Genomic DNA, 14,168 nt, shown 5'->3' on the forward strand with positions numbered 1-14,168 from the left:
GCATTTTTGTGGTCAATTCATGGTATCTCTGCATCAATCATTACACTTTAATTGCAAGAGCTTTTTAATAACTCTAGACTGCAACCATTTATGAAATGGAGATATCAGACTCTCAGCTATCAATCCTTCAATAAATTCTGACAAATTCTTCCTGATCATAGTACTATACCAACTAGCTACTGAAAAACTAGTATAATCTTTACACATTCTGGTGCCATACAGTGGGCCAAGTTATTAAAGAGCATGAGACCCATTTTACTGGAGGTGAAATAATTCAACAGTCACTCACTGCATGTATTCAGCATAGTGGACCGCATCATACTTACACTTCTTGTACATCACTTGTAAGTTCATTGGAAAATTTTGCATTGTAATCAGTTATATTGTACATACCTGAATGTTCTGTTGCTACATCTAACAGAGTGCAAATATATCAGCTGTTTATCCACCATTTAATAAAACTGATTTTGAAATTGTTATTAATTGCAAGAAAATCATATTTCTGCTATCATACTTCATAATCAACAACAGACTTCAAGTATACAACTCCATACAATGATGTTTACTTAGTGAAACTTAGTCAGAAGGATTCCAGGTTTTATGTATGCTTAGCAAATATGAGTGTAGTTCTGTTGCACAAACGATTTGCATGCAATGTGTCTTGACTTGTAAAGCCAAATTTTCTCAGCTTTGCAATATTCTGACTGCAATCTAAGAGCTGCCATATTGTGAAAAATATTTTCAGTCTCTTAGTTCATACATTGTTACTGCACCATAACAACCCTTATCACTTCTGTCCATTATGACATATCTGTCACATGTATTTCAAGCAGTCTTTTGAGCAAACACTGAAGGATATCCACCGAGTTCACATTGTGCAAAGGACACAAACTAAAACATTACTATTTAATATTCATGTATAATTATTTCCTAAAATCTGAGGTCACTTCCTGAAATTACAGTTCTGAGAGTTAACTAACTTTTCAAGATCATGGTCTTAAATGTCTGAGTCTTAAAAAATGGTAACTTTTAATTAATCTCAACGTCTGAAGTTTTTGAAGAAAAAGAAAGTGTCACAACAATTGATTTTCAGTGAAAAACAAATAATTGTAAACTTTTATCTCCTGATGAATTTACAACATACAAAGTATTGTTCAAAGAACTTGAGCCTATATTGAGAGTGGTAAGAAATTAATATATGAAGCCTCTTGGAGAAAGTTCTTATTACCTTCATTTTAATAATAACAATTATGAATTTCCTTACATTCAAACATCATAGCACATACACAATATATGTTTCAAGAGCACCAGTTTTGGCCTCCAAGGGAATATTTTCAGTTTCAGTGCCTGACTAGTAGAAAACAAACATCAAAATATGCAAGATCTTTAATTGTTTATTAAATTTAATGTAACACTGACCGAACTGTTTGGATTTAATGTGATGCTGCCTGAACTGATGAGCATGAGCACAGACGTAATTAAAATTTCCTAATGAAAACACATGCACCAACTTGCATAAGGAAACTATGAGCTAGAAATTTTATGCACAAATCTAATGCATTCCAGAAAGACAGAGTTGTAATTTAGCTGTATTACGTGCTATTTCATGCAGAAGTTGTACATCAAACAAACACATAGAATGTGGAAAGATGTATCTTCCCATCAGGAAACGTTTCCCTTAATTAATATTTTGTTACCTAGGAGATATTACAAATTGTAGATAACAGATTGTGCACTCTTTCCTTTCACATATACCATTTCAGCATAAGTTCACTGTACACACATATTATTTAAGCTGCATCAAAAACTGCAAACATGAGATATGCCAGTTTAATATTACTATTTCTAAAATCAATACTTGAAAGGAACATGAGGTGTTCTTTTTTCCTACACGTAATGTTAAAAAAAAAGGTAAAATGAAACACATTTCTGTGTCAGTCGCTTTTATTTACTCCCATGACACGTTTCAAGGGCTTCACCATCTTCTTCAGATAGATCAATGGATTACATTAAATTTGGTTTGGTGAATGTAGCCAGTTGTCTATTTTGAGTTTCATTTCAAAGATGCTCCAGCAGAAAGAACTCTGATTGTCATCATAAGAGTACATTTTCATCTTCAGATGGTACACAAATATGACCAAAAAAGTGACTTATACAGTTATTTGTTTTCATTTATCATTCATGTCATAAACAGTCATAGTTTACAAACCAAAGTCCAACATGGATGATGTAAGGTCAAAAGATACTGGAAAATTATGGAAGTACACTACATTTATTGTGTTGCAGAATCCCTTGGGATTATGGTACATACACACACACACACACACACACACAGAGAGAGAGAGAGAGAGAGAGAGAGAGAGAGAGAGAGAGAGAGAGAGAGAGAGAGAGAGAGAGCACAGGTAAGTAAATTTAAAATGACTGTACTTGTTTATCTGTATTTATTGAAAGTAATATTGCACATGGCATGGTAAGTGAAACAAATTGTGGATTTATATGTTAAAAGCTAGTACCTAGTCATGTAATATAGTTGGCAAAGTAATGTCTTACAAAAGAATAGCAAATATACAGAAAGACATTCAATCCAGCAATGCAGCACTATGAAATTAAGTGACATTGAACAGCACTAAAAACTGACTTTTAAGATCATTTTAGGTACTAAAAATACTACAAACAAGCTAATGTAACATAGAGTCAGGTAGGAAACCTCCATGAAAAAAGGACAATAACAGAAACAGAGTCAGCACAGCTCACACTCACCCTAATCTCAGCTCATGCCAGTAAAAGAGGAATAATAAAGAAAACCACTAAAAGTGTATTGCTAAGTGAAATGGCTCAGCACATAAGGTAATTAAGAAGGTCCCATACATTACTACTAAGAACAGAAAATGTTTAAGAACACCAGTTGTGAAATTGCAGATAACATTGACTATGATGTACTTACGCAGTAATTGCAATACTATGTCACTAATTTTAACATATTGTTTAATAGAAGTCATTGTCTCCTCCTGGATGTAAAATCTTAATTTTGATGTTCTGTCAGCTGATACTGAATGTGTTCGAAAAACAAGCCTATGTAATACTATGAATTCAGTTTTACAGGCACAAGCAGACAGTGACTTCTTTGAAACAATTTATGACCTCAAAAATGCTTCAGACAAATGGTAAATTTTATACCAAATTTTTCTTACGGCGTAATAGATTTCTCATTTTGGTTCTTAATTGCTTCAGTTCTAAAAGGCACTGGCAATACTTAGAGCATATCAGACACATAAATTAAAACAAAATCAGCAAGTTTATTTTAAAGTTATTTGTTTACTGGTCTATAAAATATTGCACCACCCACAATGCGGCCTCATTGTATGTGCTATAACTGTGCTATAACTGGGCACAGAATGAATTAGTTGCTTTTAGTAAGCAGCTGGAAATTATCCTGACTAGTGTCAATTCACTGGAAGCTGCTGGGAATGGGTGAGTTGGGAGAGTCATGTACCAGAAATACCAAAGTTAAGTATAATCCTCTCCTGTTGATACTGTCTCCTCTAAAAGAAGTACAGAGTCTACACTATTTGTGCACTTGAGCATAACTGGCATGCCAATGGTAAGTCTAGGTGCCCTGTGCAGGGAAGAGAGGGACAGTGGAGAACTTAACATGTTACACTCATCCCACTAACCAATAAGTCTCAGGTGCTGCCATCCACTAAAGCTGAAACTGAGCCAATGGGACTCATTTCCTCTGCTGGGCATAAAACTGTGTCCTGTGTCAACAGGGGGCCAACACAGAAGGTCATTAGTCAGCGGAAGCTCAAACATATGTTGAATAATGGTACCTTGTAGTGAAATGGCAGCACGGGATGAGAAGGAACACTGCATGCATTCAGTGTGTATGGTTGATGGTGTCAACATTGAACATGTGAGACCTGAGTTCTTCCAAGCATATACAATTTTCAAATAACTTATATAAATGCAGCCAGGTGACACCATTGAAACTGCCAATATTTCAACAGGTAACCACCCTGTCATTTTCGAGGCAAAACTACAGCAATTAAGCATTGTGCAAGGGAATTTAAAACCTTGGTTTGCAGAGCAATTCTGGGAAGCCAACACACACACACACACACACACACACACACACACACACACACACACACACACACACACACTGTAAACAATACCTTACCACACAATAAAACATGACCAATGACGGAAGTTATTGATAGTGAAAGTTACTAAACAACAGATGAGGTAGCATTAACTCTGTGCCTCTGCTTTTTTGGTTTTTGACAAGGGAGAGAGCAAGACTGCACACAGGATTTGAATTTATATTTACATGGTTACTTGGTAATTTAATTTCAACTGCTTCCTTATTAACACAATCACAACAGCTGAAAGTACATGTCAGAATCTCCATGTTGTTATATTTCATAGGAAAACTGGTGGCAAAACAATTTTCTATAATAAGTGATTTGCTTGTCTGTTGTAAGCATGTGTGATCCTTATTGTCAGAACAGTAAGCATGTGTGATGCTTATTGTCAGAACACTCATTGGTCACTTCAAATCTAAATTGAAGTCGTACTTGGTTAATCATTGCTTTTACACAGTAAATGAATACCTACAAAACTAAATTTTTCTATGTTAATCCAATGTAGTCTCATCCAGAAGAACATTTGTATTTTATTTCTCTGTATATAGTGTAACAACATTTATTTAAGATTCATCATTAATTGATATATTAATGTGTGTTATTATGTAAAAAGGTATATTATATGCAAAACTGTTAATATTAACATAAAAATCCAAATATCTCTTGCACATTGTGTAGCTGAAGATGAAAAAAATGGATCAAAACAGATCAGCACAGGTCATCCATGTTTCTGATAATCTGAGCAATATACAACATGCCACAGCTGCATGGAATACATTAGATATTGGCCTTATGCAAGCCAAGTCATCCTTAATGGAACCTAAAATGACCCTAATCTCAGTTGCAGGTCTTAAAACACATTTCACATCCTGTTTCCAAAAAGATTGGTTGCATTTTGCAGAAATTGTAATAGGAAGTAACCTTGTAAATAGAGATGGAGGTTTCTGCTTGAATTCTGAGTCAAATCTTCCTCTCTCCCCTGTCAAAAAACAGAGGGACATAGTTAATGCTACCTCACATGTTGTTTAGTAATATTCACTATCAGAAACTTTCGGCATCGATCACTTTGGTTGTGAAGTGCCACTAGTGTTCACAAAGTGTGTGTGTGTGTGTGTGTGTGTGTGTGTGTGTGTGTGTGTGTGTCTGTGTGTGTGTGTGTGTGTGTGTTATCTTTTTGGAATTACTATGGAAACTGAGATTTTAATTTCCCTTGCACAGCACTTACTTGTTGCAACTCTGCCTTGTAAAAGACGGGGTCATCACCTGTCAGAATATCGACATTGTTAACAATGTCAACAGGTTGCATTCCCATAAGCTATTTGGACTCATTGAGCATTATGAAGTAAGTACTTCAACAACCATTGAGGAAACAGGGTGTCACCAACTGCAAATTTTGGTGCATATTGGGGCAAACGATGCCCAGACTCTGAGGTCATACTTGGATCATTCCAGCGACTAGTCATTCGTGGAGTTTCAACAAATCACAATCTGAAGCAGTGCCACAGAACAGAGCATTCTGCAACAAGCCAATCTGTGACTTTCTAGACTTGTGTCACAGGTGTGAGAACTGTAGCCGCCTCCTAAATGGGGTTTTGGTGCACTACACATCAGAAACTGCTGATCAGGTAACTGGCTGACTGCATATGGACTGTACACAAGGATATTTTTAGATGAAATGACTCTCCATCCACTCTAGATTATGACAGCTGAAAGAGACCCAGAAGTGTAACTATGAGATCCAAAGAACTGCTCCCCAAATATGAGAGTATTAGAATCCTAGTGGTTATCTGCTGAAGCATTCACAACAAAGTGTCAGAATTTGAAGTTCTCCTAAAATGCAGTGGTGCTCACATGATACTAGGTGCAGAAAGCTGGTTAAATTCCAAAATTGTCACCAAGAAAGATGGTGCAGTGGTTAGCAGACTGAACTCGCATTTGGGATGATGACAGTTCAAACCCACATCTGCCATGTTGATTTAAGTTTCTCGTGATTTCCCTAAATCACTTCAGGCAAATGCCAGGATAGTTCCTTTGAAAGGCATGGCTAACTTCGTTCCTCATCCTTCTCTAATCTGATGGAACTAATGACCTCACTGTTTGGTCCCCTCCTCCAAATCCACCAACCAAAATTGACAGCAGTGGTATTTTTCTAGGAAAATTTTAGTGTATATATAAATGACAGGATAATGGGAAATGAGGTTATGCATTTGTTGCAGTAGATGACAAACTCACATCCAACAAGACAGAAATTGAAGCTGACTGTGAGACTGTTTGGGCAAGACTCAGTATCAGTGATGGCACAGAATAATAATTATTGGCTCCTTCTATTGACAATCACACTCACCTCCAGATTTAACCAAAAACTTTTGAGTTAATACCAGTTCATTAGTATGTAAGCTCTCCAGTTATACTGTAATCATCTGAGGAGGCTTTAATCATCCAACAGTCAATTAGGATGGTTACAACTTTGTTATTTGTTGGCATGACAAGACATCCTACAAAATATTATAAAATGTGTTCTCTAGGAACTATCTAGAACAGTTTAAAATCTCACTCATGATGAAAATATATTGGATCAAATAGTCATAAAAAGATCTCACCCCCTTTGAGGATGATCACACTCAAACAGGAATCAGTGATCATAAGGCAGTTATGATTACCAAAACACAAAGATCAGCTAAAACAAGTATAAATATTTCTATGTTCAGCAAGTGAGACAAAGAAGCAGTCTCAATGAGAAAACTTCCAAAAGCATAGAGTCTACTGCATAATAGGTGTAAAATAAAGCATAGGAATAGACATAAAAAGGTGTTAAATGATATGTGTGTATCTGTCAAGAGCAGAATTCACAAAGCCTTAATAGCTACCACTGCAGAATATTATCAAAAGGTGTTTCACAAAAGCCCAAAGAAATTCTGCTCATATTAAGGCATGTTAATGACACCAAAGTTAGCATCCAGACACTTGTGGATGAGACAAGAACTGAAACCGAGGTTAGCAAAGCAAAAGCAGAAGTGCTTAACTCTGTTTTCAAATGTTTCTTTACAATGGAAAACCTAGGAGTAATTCCCCATTTAATGCTTGTACCATTACAAGGATGACAGCAATAGATATTAGTGTCAGTGGTGCTGATAAATAACTGAAATTGCTAAAAGTGAACTAAGCTAAAGGATCTGTAGTAATAGCTATCAGATTTGTACTCAGTCTATTACTGAATTATCCCTTCTTTTAATCATAATATATCAAAAATTCTGGGAATAAAGAACTATGCCCTGTGGTTGGAAGAAAGAACAGCTCACACCTATCTACAAGAAGGGTAGAAGTGGACCACAAACTAACATCCAAGAACCTTTATCGTTTTAGAATTAGAACTTATTCAGAGAGCAAATGTAATGAGGTATCTGGACAAAATGACCACCTCCATGTCATTCCAAAATATCAGTCATGTGAAACACAACTTTTGCTTTTTGGTCATGATATTCTGAAAGCCATGGATCAAGGCAGTGAGAGAGATGCAGCAGTTTTTGATTCCCCAAAGACATTTGACTCAGTATCACATGCATGCTTATTGTCAAAAGTGTAATCATTTGGGGTATCAAGCAATATTTGTGACTGGATTGAGGAATTCTCTATGGGGAGCACTTTATCTTGGATTGAGAGTCATTGAGAGATGTAGAAGTAACTACGTGTGTGCTCCAGGGAAGTGTGTTCAGGCCCTGGCTGTTCATGTTGTATATTAATGTCCTTGCAGACAGTATTAACAGTAACTTCAAAATTTCACAGATGATGCAGTTATCTATAATGAAGTACTGTCTAAAAAAACTACAAATGTACAGTCATATCTTCATAATATATCAAAGTGGAAAAAGATTGGCAACTTGCTTTTAATGTTCAGCTCAACTCATACAAATATCTGAGTGTAACAGTTTATAGGGATATGGATTGGAACACCCACACAGTCTCACTTGAAGGTAATGCAAGTGGCAGACTGTGATTCATTGACAGAATGCTAGGCAAATGTAGCCAGAGTATAAATAAGAATTCATGAGAAACATTCTGGCTACCTAACCTACAATACTGCTCACATGTATGGGACGTGTACCAAATAGGACTAACAGGTGGTATTGAACAGATAAGAAGAAGGGCAGCATTATTGGTCACATGATTCTGAAAGAAATGAACTCGTAAACACTTGAAAATAGACATAAACTATCCCATGAAACCTTACACAGTTTCTATAACAAACTTCAACTGTCGCCATTTATCATCTGAATAACTTGTTTGATCCCATTATTGGGCACTGATGACCACGCTGTTTAGCGCCTGTAAAGCTCAAACACACACCTGATCCCATTATACATTTTTCAGCCTTTTCATCATCTGCACAGCTAGTAGGCTTGTAAATGTGTACTGCAGTGTCAGCTGTGTAGGCTATGATAATGTGTTAAATGTGTTGTTCATAGTAGTAATATATTAATAGAAAGGAGAAAATAAAAAGTTCTCTATGAGTGGAATAGTCAGAAAATTCTAGTAAGACTACTGCCAGATGATAGACACTGACAATGGTTGAAGAGAGTTACATGAATCAGTAATCTCCAGAATGAGATTTTCGCTCTGCAGTGGAGTGTGCACTGATATGAAACTTCCTGGTAGATTAAAACTGTGTGCCGGACCAAGACTCAAACTCAGGACCTTTGCCTTTTGCGGGCAAGTACTCTACCAGCTGAGCTATCCAAGGATGACTCACACCCCGTCCTCAAAGCAGATAGCTCAGATGGTAGAGCATTTGCCTGCGAAATTAAAGGTACAAAGTTCGAGGCTTGGTCCAGCACACAGTTTTAGTCTGCCAGAAAGTTTCATATCAGTGTACACTCTCTTGCAGAGTGGAACTCTCATTCTGGAAACATCCCCCACGCTGTGGCTAAGCCATGTCTCCACAACATCCTTTCTTTCAGGAGTGCTAGTTCTGCATGGTTTGCAGGAGAGCTTCCGTTAAGTTTGGAAGGTAAGAGACTAGGTACTGGCAGAAGTAAAGCTGTGAGGATGGGGCGTAACTCATGCTTCGGTAGCTCAGTTGGTAGAGCACTTGCCTGCAAAAGGCAAAGGTCCCGAGTTCGAGTCTCGGTCCGGCACACAGATTTGATCTGCCAGGAAGTTTCATATCAGCGCACACTCCTCTGCAGAGTGAAAATCTCATTCTGGAAACATCCCCCAGTCTGTGGCTAAGCCATGTCTCCAGATCAGAACCTACAATTCAAAACACCTTCCAATAGAGGGTTGCTAACTGCTTATTGACTACTCTGTCACGAACATCTTTTCTCTGACATATGTATTTAAGGATGTGATACCTCTCATTCAAGTAATGGGATATCTCACTACAATACTACAAAGCTTTGCAGAATTTAGCAAGGAAATTGTGAAATAAGTATTAATACTAATTACAAAGGACTGGAAAGTATAGTGTGTAATGTGTACCTTTCACAATAAACAACTAAGATGAGAAACATTTGAAGCTGTACTTTGTGTTGGGAGATACATTAAATCGAACAAGGAAGCACTGTGATTATACTTGGATACTCCTTGCAGTTAACTGAGCAACTAAAGAGAACTGTATTAAAGTATCATGCTGGAAATCAGACAGAAGTAAAATTTACATGTTGACTTAAAGCTGGCGTATATGTTGATGTGCTAAGACAGTGGTGAGGAGTGAGACCATTATTAAAATATGTGGTTCACAGCTCATACTGTACACAAGAGAACTGGGTCTATAGAAAATCATTCTCCCCTCATCCTCGCAACAGACCGGTTACCCTCCACCTGGAGGATGCCTTGTTGAGGACGACATAAAAAATTTTGAAAGCTAGGATAGTTCCCAGAATTTCTATGTTTATCCATGGCAATACTTAGAATATGACCTTCTGAGGATAAGTTTTGGCCAGCAATTTTTTAAATTTCTTTAATAATTACTTTTCAGAATAGATATTGAGATGCAATAGACACAACTGTAGAACAAAATTACAGTTGATGTAGTTAATCAAACAATGGAAACTCCAGGTAGGAATATCAACAATATAGAAAATGATAGATTGCTACTTACCATAAAGAAGACAGACACAATTAAAAGACACTCTCATGTAGCTTTCGGCCACAGCCGTAATCAGTAAAGAGAGATACAGACACAACATTCACACACACACACACACACACACACACACACACACACACACACACATATGCACACGCAAAAGAAATCACACCTCATGCATACATGACCATCAACTCCAGCATCTCCAGTCCGAGATGCTGGAGTTGGAAGTCATGTGCACATGAGCTGTGTATGTGTGTGAAAGCTGTGTACATGCCTCTCTTTACTGATGAAGACTGTGGCCAAAAGCTATATGTGTCTTTTAATCATGCCTGTCTGCAACTTGATGTGTCTTCTTTACGGTAAGTGGTCATCTGTCTTTTTCTACATTGTTAGTTAATTTACTTAATCTTACTTTTAAACAAATGAGCTTATGAAAGTTAAAGCAACACCCTAGAAAAGTGGCAGTGCATATGCACTAACTGAAGCATAAAAATGGCTAAAATTTGCTATGTAAATATGAGAGAGTATGTAACATATACACTGCAAAGCAAGTGAAGCACCCACAAGACATGGTCAGATGTTAGTGTAACTTCTCTCTCTCTCTCTCTCTCTCTCTCTCTCTCTCTCCCTCCCTCCCTCCCTCTCTCTCTCTCTCTCTCTCTCTCTCTCTCTCTCTCTCTCTCTCACGCACGCACACACACACACACACACATAATCACACACACACAATCACACACACACACACACATACCACCATCCATCATCATCATCAGATACGTAAATGATTAAAGTGGCAATTCTCTGCAAGAGAAGCATCATTCCTGTTTAGTGCTGTATAAGTCCTGATAGGCCTGATAGCATATATGAGGGGTATGAAAAGTGTCACATGTCGAGTAATCATTGTGAAGAACATGAGGATGCCATGAGTGCATGTGGGACAGCATTGTCAGATAGATTTTGAAAGTGGCCTCTTTGGTGATTTCTCCATTTGGCCACCAGGCTGAATTGCGCATTATCCAGATTTGTGGTGGATTTAGAATTGACAGTGGCTTGATGCTCAACTGCATGAAAATGTGAGGGCAGGCGTAGGCCTACGCATCATCAATGTTCCAGTCAACTACATCTGACTACCATATGGCAGAATCACCATGCAGTGCATGAACATTTTTTAACCACTTCACATCTGCACCTGCCCTCTGAGAACAAGTAACAGACTCCCTGCAACATTATGTAATCCTACACTATTGGTCAGAAACTAGCAATAGATGAACTAGGGAATTGCCATCTCATGCACAGGCTGCACAACACAACATAATGCAAACATCTGCATTTAGAGTGATGCCTTTATCAGGAAGCATGGCACCAGGTTGAATGGCATTTCATTATGTTCAGTTATGAACAATGTTCACCCACACATGGCATGTTTGTTTATGAACTATCTGCACTATGCTGTATGACTATCATCAGGTATGGTGATGACCAGGGAGAGGTCTCATTCTTCCAGTTTCTTAGAGAGGAATGGCAGTGTTATTCATGGCATCATGGTGTGAGGAGCCATAGAGTATGACTTCAGGTTGTGGCTGGTAGTCATTGAAGGAATTCTTATGGCACAACAGTACATTACAGACATCTTGCATCCTCATGTGTTAACTCCCATGCAACAGTATAATTGTGCCATTTTTCAACAGGACAATATTCACCCACACATGGCATGTTTGTTTATGAACTATCTGCATGATGTTGAGGTACTCCTTTGGCTAGATAAACCCCTAGATTCATCCCTAACATAACATGTGTGAGACCATCTCAGACATATATTCTGTCGCAGTGCCTGTATCCAAGGTATCAAGAAGAAATGATTACAGAAGTTGTGAGCCAGTTTGCTTCTGGATAGGATATAATGTCTTCATGACACTCTTCCCAATGGAATCAGTGCCTGCATCCAGGCAAAGAGGAGTGTAGCATCATACCAATAAGTGGGCTCATACTGCAAAGTTCTCTGTAAATTTGACCCAATTTTTTAATCACTGAAATACATCATATACCTTCTCAAACCATGAAATTTCATTTTGTTTCCTCTTTCCCATCTGGGTGATTCACTTTTCTTGACAGGCAGTGTATCATAACTCTGAGAAGCAGTTACTTGTCCAATCCTGTGTAAAAACCTTGATAAATCTAAAAAATCCTATGACTTTTGTACACTCAATAAACTTCAGCAATTTTCACAACAGACTGCCTACATATAGTTTACAATTTGAAATGTTTCAACACTCAGTAATCTGAATTGTATTGATAAATATTTTTCTCATTCAACTTTTTGTGACATTCTTTTGTTTATTCAACAATTTATAATGTGGTGCAGTAGTCGTAGTAGTAGTAGTAGTAGCAGTTAGTAGTAATTTATTCATTCCAAGACTACAGCATGCATGGACTCCATCAGAAAATTCAAAGTACAAAAAATAATTAGGTGTATAGCGCAATTCACAAAATTGCATTCAAAACTGCATATACAAATCTGATGAACTGCACAAGTGTACAGCAAAGGCATTTTATATAAAATATGTGCATTTCATATTTGCATACAAATAAAATCTGTGTTATGACATATTTGTTAAAAATATTCATTCACTGCACAGAAAACTCTTGATTAAAAGTACTATTGACATATAGTTAATGTACACTATGTGATCAAAAGTATCCGGGCACCTCCAAAAACAATTGTTTTTTGTATTAGGTACATTGTGCTGCCAACTACTGCTAGGTACTCCATATCAGCGACCTCAGTAGCCATTGACATCATGAGAGAGCAGAATGGGGTACTCCGCAGAACACATAAACTTCGAACATGGTCAGATGATTGGGTGTCACTTGTGTCATATGTCTGTACATGAGATTTCCACACTCCTTAACATCCCTAGGTCCATTGTTTCTTATGTGATAGTGAAGTGGAAATATAAATGGACATGTAAAGCACAAAAGCATACAGGCCGACCTCGTCTGTTGACTGACAGAGGCTGCCAACAGTTGAAGAGGGTCGTAGTATGTAGTAGGCAGGCATCTATACAGACCATCACACAGGAATTACAAACTGCAGCAGGATCCACTGCAAGTACTATGACACTCAGGTGGGAGGTGAAAAAACTTGGATTTCATGGTTGATCAGCTGCTTATAAGCCACACATCATGCCAGTAAATGCCAAATGACACCTTGCTTGGTGTAAGGAGCATAAACATTGGGCAATTGAACAGTGGAAAAATGTTGTGTGGAGATGAATCATGGTACACAATGTGGCGATCCGATGGCAGGATGAAGTATGGGGAATGCCCAGTGAACATCGTCTGCAAGTGTGTGTAGTGCCAACAGTAAAATTCTGAGGTGAGGGTGTTGTGGTGTGGTCATGTCTTTCATGGAGGGGGCTTGCACCACTTTTTGTTTTGTATGGCACTATCACAGCACAGGCCAACATTGATGTTTTAAGCACCTTCGTGCTTCCCACTGTTAAAGAGCAATTCGGGGATGGTGACTGCACCTTTCAACATGATCGAGCACCTGTTCAAAATGAACAGCATGTGGCAGAGTGGTTATATGACTATAACATACCTGTAATGGACTGGCTTGAACACAGTCCTGACCTGAAATCTATAGAACACCTTTGGGATGTTTTGGAATGCCGACTTTGCACCAGGCCTCACTGTTTGGCATCAATACCTCTCCTCAGTGCAGCACTCCATGAAGAATGGGCTGCCATTCCCCAAGAAACCTTCCAGCAGCTGACTGAACATATGCCTGTGAGAGTGGAAGCTGTCATCAAGGTTAAGGGTGGGCCAACACCATACTGAATTCCAGCATTACCGATGGAGGGTGCCACGAACTTGTAATTCATTTCCAGCCAGGTGTCCAGATACTTTTGACCATATAGTGTATATACTTATTT

Source organism: Schistocerca cancellata, chromosome 6, assembly GCF_023864275.1.
Source record: "Schistocerca cancellata isolate TAMUIC-IGC-003103 chromosome 6, iqSchCanc2.1, whole genome shotgun sequence".
Lineage (NCBI taxonomy): Eukaryota > Metazoa > Arthropoda > Insecta > Orthoptera > Acrididae > Schistocerca > Schistocerca cancellata.